General features: G+C 41.4%; 1 pseudogene; it reads left to right on the forward strand.

Annotated features, from left to right (window-relative positions):
- The first annotated feature begins 2,068 nt into the window (after window positions 1–2,068).
- On the forward strand, window positions 2,069–3,378 carry LOC104166113 (annotated as a pseudogene).
- Window positions 3,379–8,049: the final 4,671 nt, after the last annotated feature.

Consider the following 8,049-nt stretch of genomic DNA (forward strand, 5'->3'; position numbering starts at 1 on the left):
CTTGTTTGTGACTAACACAACCAGAAAAATCATGCCATCAGCCAGATCATTTTAACCACTTATCTCGGCCAGGCCAACAAGCTGAAAATCTGTGGCTCAAATGTAGTTTCTCCATATTACTTTCGCCTCTACCAGATGCATCAGAATAGTCTGTACTTCAAAGAAATGTCAACATGCACTCAACCACACAAAGAGAGCGAAATGCATTTTAGTGGGAAACAGCTAAACTGGAAGTGACATTAGCCCTCAGTGACAATTTTCACTAACCAGTGTAGTTATCCTGGCAGCCTACAAACTATTGCATGGGTAGGATATTATCTCTCTAAGAATGACTAAAGCCTAGTGATGGGGTGCAAGGAGAGAGCGCACAGAGGAAAATGCTCTTTTTATATCCTGTAGAAAATAAAAGATAGATAAACTAGTTTCAATGGAAAATGTTCAGTCATCCCTAATATTTCATTTCTTTTATGAAAGAGAAAACAGGGCTTATGGCTTTAGGGTTTCTTTAAAGATATGGTTTGCTTTGTGAAGATTTTTAATTTAAAGAAATACCCCGAGCAAAAATATGTTTTCAGAAAACCTAAATACTCAGCACCAAAACAGTATTTCCAATGCTTATAGGGGCTCCAGTTCATCTCATCTTTCCGTGAATACAACATGAACTTTTACATCAGTGCCTAGGCATCCCCATTATGCTTCTATCCAATAAACATTTCTTCAATCCTCCTCCCCCCCATATACTAATATATGTGATTTTTTTTTTTTTTTTGTTTTTTTTTTTTTTTTTGCAAAGGATAAACTTTTCCACTGACAAGAAGAAAGTAGGACAATTTTAAGCAGTCTTTAGCTCATGGTCTGTGTTTTTCATAGGTACAGACACAGCATAAAAACCACCAGTTATACAGACACCAGGTCTCGTACTGTCAGGGTTTAGTGAACAGAGAAACCAGTTGCAGAACACCAATCACCCAGCTGAAGTGCAGTTCTGTAGGGATAGATATAGGCACAGCCTCTGTGCAGGATTATCAATAGTATGGTGTGGTCCTAGGGTAAGGTCTCAGCTGCTTACAGAATCATATGCTTACTTATTGATTGCTTCTATTCAGTTCCTTACAACTTAATCAGTGCTAGCTTGACACAAATGACACTTTTTAGCTCTCTTGTCAAAATTTTGTGTAGTTTTGTTGATTGTACAATTAAGCTATAAGTGAAGATCTGACTACAGTACCTCTACTAGGATGCTGGTGATAAAATCCATCTGAACTTCTAATTTAACTGGTATTGTGCAGACATAATAAAAAAAAAGTCATATAATGCCATCAAGCTGGAATAGGCCAACATGCTAGTACACTGCAAGGCTCAATGTCACAGTTTGTGGTACATTTATGCATGGCATAAGCTAGCAGGTGGTGAGGCCTAAGCAGTGAAATTTGCAGACTTGTCTCAAAGGTAAAGGGACACTTGCTTTCAGTTCTTATTACTTTCTAGAAATTTTCCTCCATTTTCTTGTTTCTTGCTTCCGAATTCAATTGTAGCACTAAACGCTGTTATACCACAGACTTTCATGGGCACACTGGTCATTGCCTTCAGCAGTTCACATCATCGATGCATCAGTCTGACTCAGGGTGCAGATCCCTCTCCTTCTCTGCCTTTTTATGAAGGGCTGCAGAAGCCAATGTCACAAAAATAGGAGAATGAGGCTTGGAGGTGTTTAAGATAGACATGGAGGAAAGTCATACAGCATTAAATCACAGGTGTCAAACTGCAGTCCTTCAGGTAAGGTCTTCCCATTAAACTAAAGCCTGTGTGAAGGTACACTATGGCTGAGATGAGCAGGCAAGAGTGGGAAGAAGGCTGGACATTCTTTAAGAAGGAAATCTTAAAGGTGCAGGAATAGGCTGTCCCTGTGTGCCAAAAGACAAGCCAGCAGTGGAGAAGATTGGCCTGGCTGAACAGAGAGCTTGGGCTGGAACTCAGGAAAAAAGGGAGAGTTTATAACCTTTGGAAGAAGGGCCAGGCACCTGAGGAGGACTACAAGGATGTTGTGAGGCTATGCAGGGAGAAAATTAGAAGGACCAAAGCCCAACTAGAACTTAGTCTGGCTACTGCTGTAAAAGACAATAAAAAATGTTTCTACAAATACGTTAGCAACAAAAGGAGGGCTAAGGAGAATCTCCATCCCTTATTGGATGCAGAGGGAAACACAGTGATAAAGGATGAGGAAAAGGCTGAGGTACTTAATGCCTTCTTTGCCTCAGTCTTTAACAGTAAGACCAGTTGTTCTCAGGGTACCCAGCCCACTGAGCTACAAGACAGGAATGAGAGGCACAATGAAGCCTCCATGATCCAAGGGGAAATGGCTAGTGACCTGCTACACCACTTAGACACATGCAAGTCTATGGGGCTGGATGGGATCCACCCAAGGGTACTGAGGGAGCTGGCAGAAGTGCTCACCCAGCCACTTTCCATCCTTTATCAGCAGTCCTGGTGAACTGGGGAGGTCCCAGTTGACTGGAAGTTAGCAAATGTGAGGCTCACCTACAAAAAGAACCAGAAGGAGGATCTGGGGAGCTACAGGCCTGTCAGTCTGTTCTCAGTGCTAGGGAAGGTTATGGAGCAGATCATCTTAAGCATCATCATGTGGCACATGCAGAACAACCAGGTGATCAGGTCCAGTCAGCATGGGCTCATGAAAGGCAGGTCCTGCCTGACTGAACTGGTCCCCTTCTAAGACAAGGTGACCTGCTTAGATGAGAGAAAGGCTGTGGATTTTTTCTACCTAGACTTCAGTAAAACCTTTGATACCATGTCATGGTATCCTGGAGAAACTGGCTGTTCATGGCTTGGACAGGTATACTCTTTACTGGGTGAAAATTGGCCAGATGATGGCTGAGCCCAAAGAGTTGTGGTGAATGGATTTAAATCCAGTTGGTGGTCAGTCATAAGTGGTGTTCCCTAGAGTTTGGTATTGGGGCCAGTTCTGTTTAATATCTTTATCAATGATGTGGATGAGGGGATTGAGTGCACCCTCAGTACATTTGCAAATGACACCAAGTTGGGCAGGAGTGTTGATCTGCTGGAGGGCAGGAAGGCTCTACTCTGGATTCATGGGCTGAGGCCAATTGCATGAGGTTCAACAGGGCCAAGTGCCAGATTCTGCACTTGGGTCACAACCACCCCATGCAACGCTACAGGCTTGGGGACGAGTGGCTGGAAATCTGCCCAGCAGAGAAAGACCTGGGAGTGTTGGTTGACAGCCACCTGAATATGAGCCAGTAGTGTGCCCAAGTGGCCAAAAAGCCAACAGCATTCTGGCCTGTATCACATAGTGTGGCCAGCAGGACCAGGGAAGTGGTCATCCCCCTGTCCTCGACACTGGTGAGGCTGCATCTCGAATACTGGGTTCAGGTTTTGAAAAAAAAATCACTACAAGAAGGACATTGAGCTGCTGGAGCGTGTTCAGAGAAGGGCAACAAAGCTGGTGAAGGGCCTGGAGAAAAAGCCTTAAGAGGAGTAGCTGAGGGAGCTGGGGTTGTTTAGTCTGGAGAAGGGGAGGCTGAGGGGAGACCTTATCACTCTCTACAACTACCTGAAAGGAGGTTGTAGCCAGGTGGGAGTTGGCCTCTTCTCCCAGATAACAAGCAATAGGACAAGAGAAAATGGCCTCAAGTTGTGCCAGGGGAGGTTTAGATTGGATATTAGGAAAAATTTCTTCACCAAAAGGGTTGTCAAGCATTGGAAAATGCTACCTGACGAAGTGGTTGAATCCCTGGAGGTATTTAAAAGCCATGTAGATGTGGTGTTTAGGGACATGGTTTAGTGCTGGACTTGGCATTGCTAGATTAACAGTTGGACTCGATCTTACGGGTCCTTTCCAACCTAAATGCTTCTGTGATTCTATGATTCTAAGATCTAGCTGCACAAGGGGCTGTTAAATGGAAGACAGTAATGAAGGCTTTATATTCAAAATGGAATAGGAAATAAAGAAATAAATTAAACATTTGTCTTTGATCCCTTTAGTAATATCTCATTATGACAAGTTGGAAAGAGAAAAAAGCATACCTTAGAACATGGAGCCAAAGCCATACAAGTTTTAAGAACCATCAGTAATCAAATACTTTTCACAGACACGACATTTCAAAAAGAAGAGGAATATACCCATAGTCCAGGGCTGTCTCTGGTATTTGTCCATCCATAGTTCCAGATCCCAACAGACCACATCATTTAGAAAACTAGAAAATTCTCTTCCCAATAAAATGGCTGAGTCTAATTCAGAAAACCTGTGACCAATTTGCGGTCCTTGTCAGGCATAAGGCAATTACTTTGTGTTAACTGTGGGTTAAAGATTTTCTCTGAAAGAGAAGCTTCCCCCTCTCATTTCAATCATTTGTAATATCTCATTTTAATTATTTACATCAAGAACAGTTCCATTTTCAGCCATGGGCCTCACACCTGGTCCTCAAGCATAGAGAGGTACTCACTGCCCCAAAGAGCTGCAGAGCAGAGGGGCAACAGAAGATAGAGAGAAAAATCAGCATTGTTCTCGGCCTACAGGTGAAAACCTGAGACAGAAAAGGATGATATACCCGTATCCATGGCACGAGAGTTCTACTATAAGTATGTTTCCTCAGTTTTCCACCACAACTGCGCAGCTAAACTGTGTAGTTTGATTCCATTTCATGTTATACAGCTCCTGTACAGGAAGGACAAGGCTCAAATAATACCTAAAAGATGGAGCATGCAATGCTCTTCCATTTACCATGCCATGCAGACTACGCTCAAATTCAATAGGATCCTCAGGACTTTTAAGGCCCCATTACCCATTTCGCCACTCTGACAGTCGGATTTAAGCAGCTGTCTACTGCTGATTTCCCACATACATTCCTACCAGCTGACCGCAGGTACCTGCAAGTAATACTGTGCACATAAAACACCTGCAATCAGCAGCTATTCATCCAGAATGCAAATATGAGAGGTTTTCTAAGCAGACAGCAATCTCCTATGATATAGAAGAATTTCATTTGGCTTTAGTAAGCCAGAGCCATGTTTTAAAAACTGGGGAAGTACAGGGCAGAGAGCTGAGGAAGGAGAGCATCTTTGAAAGAAAATGCAGTTCTGGAAAGAAATTCATGGAGTAGATCAAGTTTTTCATCAGACTTCAAACCTGGTAATATTTTGGGAGGCTTTTAAAGAATATTTCCCTTCAGTCAACCAAAAACCTGTTCTTGCAATCAGCAGAGAAATCTATATTCCTGCAAATTGGCACCAACTAAGAAGTACAGAGATGTTGAAACACAGAGCAATTTTCAACAGTATTGGAGCGCTGAACTTCCTTAGTTTTCCTAAAACTCCCCCTGGCACATCATGGATGTCAGGAACTGTTTCATGCTGACTCCTGACAACTCGGTGGGTGGAAAAGGTTGCTCCCCATCTTTTTTAAATTGTTATTTCAGACATACCTGAGAAATTAATGTAAAGAGGGAGGAAGAGTTTTGAACCAAGAGAAAACAGAGGTTTGCCTTTAAAGAAAGGTCACCGGTCACCTGTCTGGGACAAAATGCTTCTTGAAGCAGAGTCTGAAACCATAGAAAGGCAGAGATTTATTTTTGCCACAGAAGTTTGGACATGTATATTGATAGAAATGCTTCACAGAATTATCCCAAGTGAATGGAGTTACTTAAACGCCATACACAAGCCTATAAACCAATCTTTATTAGATACAAGGAACTGACATGACATGTTTTTACCTGATGTCTACTGACAGCTGATTTTTACACCTTCCACTGAAACAGCTGATACTCTCAATCTGATTGTTAGATTAGATGTCCCTTGGGTTCAATCTGCTGTGCAATTCCTGTGCAAAGCAGAATGTGATTTAACAAAGCTAAAATGGAATAAAAGTCAGGGAATAATGACTCAAACCAAGAAATGTTGATGTATATTGACCATTTACACTAACAAAAAAAACCCAAAATTTAACTTCAGCTGATACTATGACCCATCTTTTCATACAAAGATTTATTTTATTATTTGGGAGACATCCACAGTTAAGAGTGGAAATAAAAAATGTAAACCACACATCTCGAGATATTAAAATACTTTAACTGATCACTGTGGGATTACATTGGACAGAGCTGTAGAGTCCCAGGGAGGAGGTAGAGCTGACAGGTAAACTGTACAGGAGGGTAGTGGGGCCCTAATTCTTATCTGGCTCTTTCTCTAACTGCTTACACTGAAGGGTATAAAGTAGGGTAATGCTTTTGATTAACTAGTTTTGAAATCCACTTTAATCAGTCACTAATAGATATGATACAGAAAATTTTAACCTTGTTGTTTATAAAAGGAGTGCCTCCAGCTGCAACAGGAAAACAGCTGAGGTTGGGCAGTTTTTCAAAAGCTCTTAGAAAAGGGTTACAGATGACCTCACTAAACAGAGAAGCTGGTGTGTCAGCCCTCAATATCTATCAACTGGTGCGAGCATCTTCTTGGCATCTTCACAAGCATCAGAGCACTGTGTTCTATGGAAAACCAGGAACTGCAGGGAGTAAGGTCAAGTTCCTTGCAATTTGCTCTGTTGCATCCCACACCACCTAGACACTGTTTACGATGCAGCACATAACAACACAGCTGTCTTCTCCTCTTGTACTTCAGAAGATGCGGTGGTTAAGCAAGTTCTCAGGAAGGTGCTTGGATAGCAAATGCAGATGGAAGAACTTGTATCTTTTTACAGAACAATTGCTTTAAAGTGCAAAAAGGTATTCCATAGCCCTTGGGAGAGCTTAAGCAAGCTTATTTTGAGGGGAACGGATGGTAGTAATTTCTTCTTTTGTACTCCCACAATCTTCAGACAGACAAAACCACCACAGACTTCAAAACAAAACCTTAGCGCTCAGAGAAGTCACTCTCTTGGACCGGTAGCTAAAAAGAAAAAAAAAAAAAAAAAAAAGAAAAAAGACTAAATAAGTGGTCTATATTTCAGAAGCCAGGATTTCAGGAGAAGCTGCTGGGTGCTTTTCAAAGTGTTAAGTACTCCTGCTTCTTAATACTAGTTATTACTGCAGGCTGTCATTGTTAACCAAGGAACTCACTCCGACTCACACCTGACCCAAGTGCTGCAGCCTTGTGCACTTAACAAGGCAGCAAGTCCTATCCTTAATTAAAATGCAGAAGAGAGCCAGGTTACTCTATGCTGCATCCATGCTTTTGTTGATTGCAGAAGATGCTGCTGAGTGCACAGCACTCTTATGAAGCCAGGACATTTATTGTTGGTTCATAAATATTAATTCAAGGCACTCAACCTCAAACATTTGAAAGTCTTGGCTCATTATTATTCATTGCACAATAATATTTTAATTGGAAATAGACAATTACCAGAATATTAATTCTGTTTTACTGTCTTGGAATCAATATGAGTTTATCTGCATACAAAGAAGAATGCAAGTACTTGGCTGTATCTTAAAACTGGTAAATGTCCAACTATAATGTATGTAAACATTATACAAAATACATATTTTACATCTAGATGTCTACTGTATTATATAAAGATCTTTCGATAGGGCTAGAGATGTAAGAGTAACTGAATTTTCCCAGCCACAGCCTTTTATAAAATCAGGCAGAGGCTCTAATTAGTTTCAAATGAGAATGAAAAGTCTGTCAGGCTTGACAAGAGCATTTTGCAGAAACCTGATGAAATCTGAAAGTGACTGATAATATGCTAACAACATACTTTTTCAGTGGGATCACTTGATTTTTGAAGGATCAAATTATCCCTGTAAGAAAGCCCAGTTTTGACAAAACCAAAGCAGAAAAATCAACAGAAAGTTGAGTACCTTTCAGCAAGGACTCCCTACTGAACCATTCCTTCAAGACCTGAAGTGCTGGAGGAACTAGCAATGCCTGGGGTGCTTCTCAGGGTACCCAAATATTTGCCAAAACCGTGGGTCTAAGATAGCTGTCCTGCAACACTGAGTCAAAACACTTCATTGGCATTGTTTGAGGCTTTGTTTCTGAGTGGAAGGAAAAAAGCGTTTTTGTTTTGATTTCCCCCCC

The sequence above is a fragment of the Cariama cristata genome, unplaced genomic scaffold, assembly GCF_000690535.1.
Source record: "Cariama cristata isolate BGI_N322 unplaced genomic scaffold, ASM69053v1 scaffold918, whole genome shotgun sequence".
In the NCBI taxonomy this organism is placed as follows: Eukaryota; Metazoa; Chordata; class Aves; order Cariamiformes; family Cariamidae; genus Cariama; species Cariama cristata.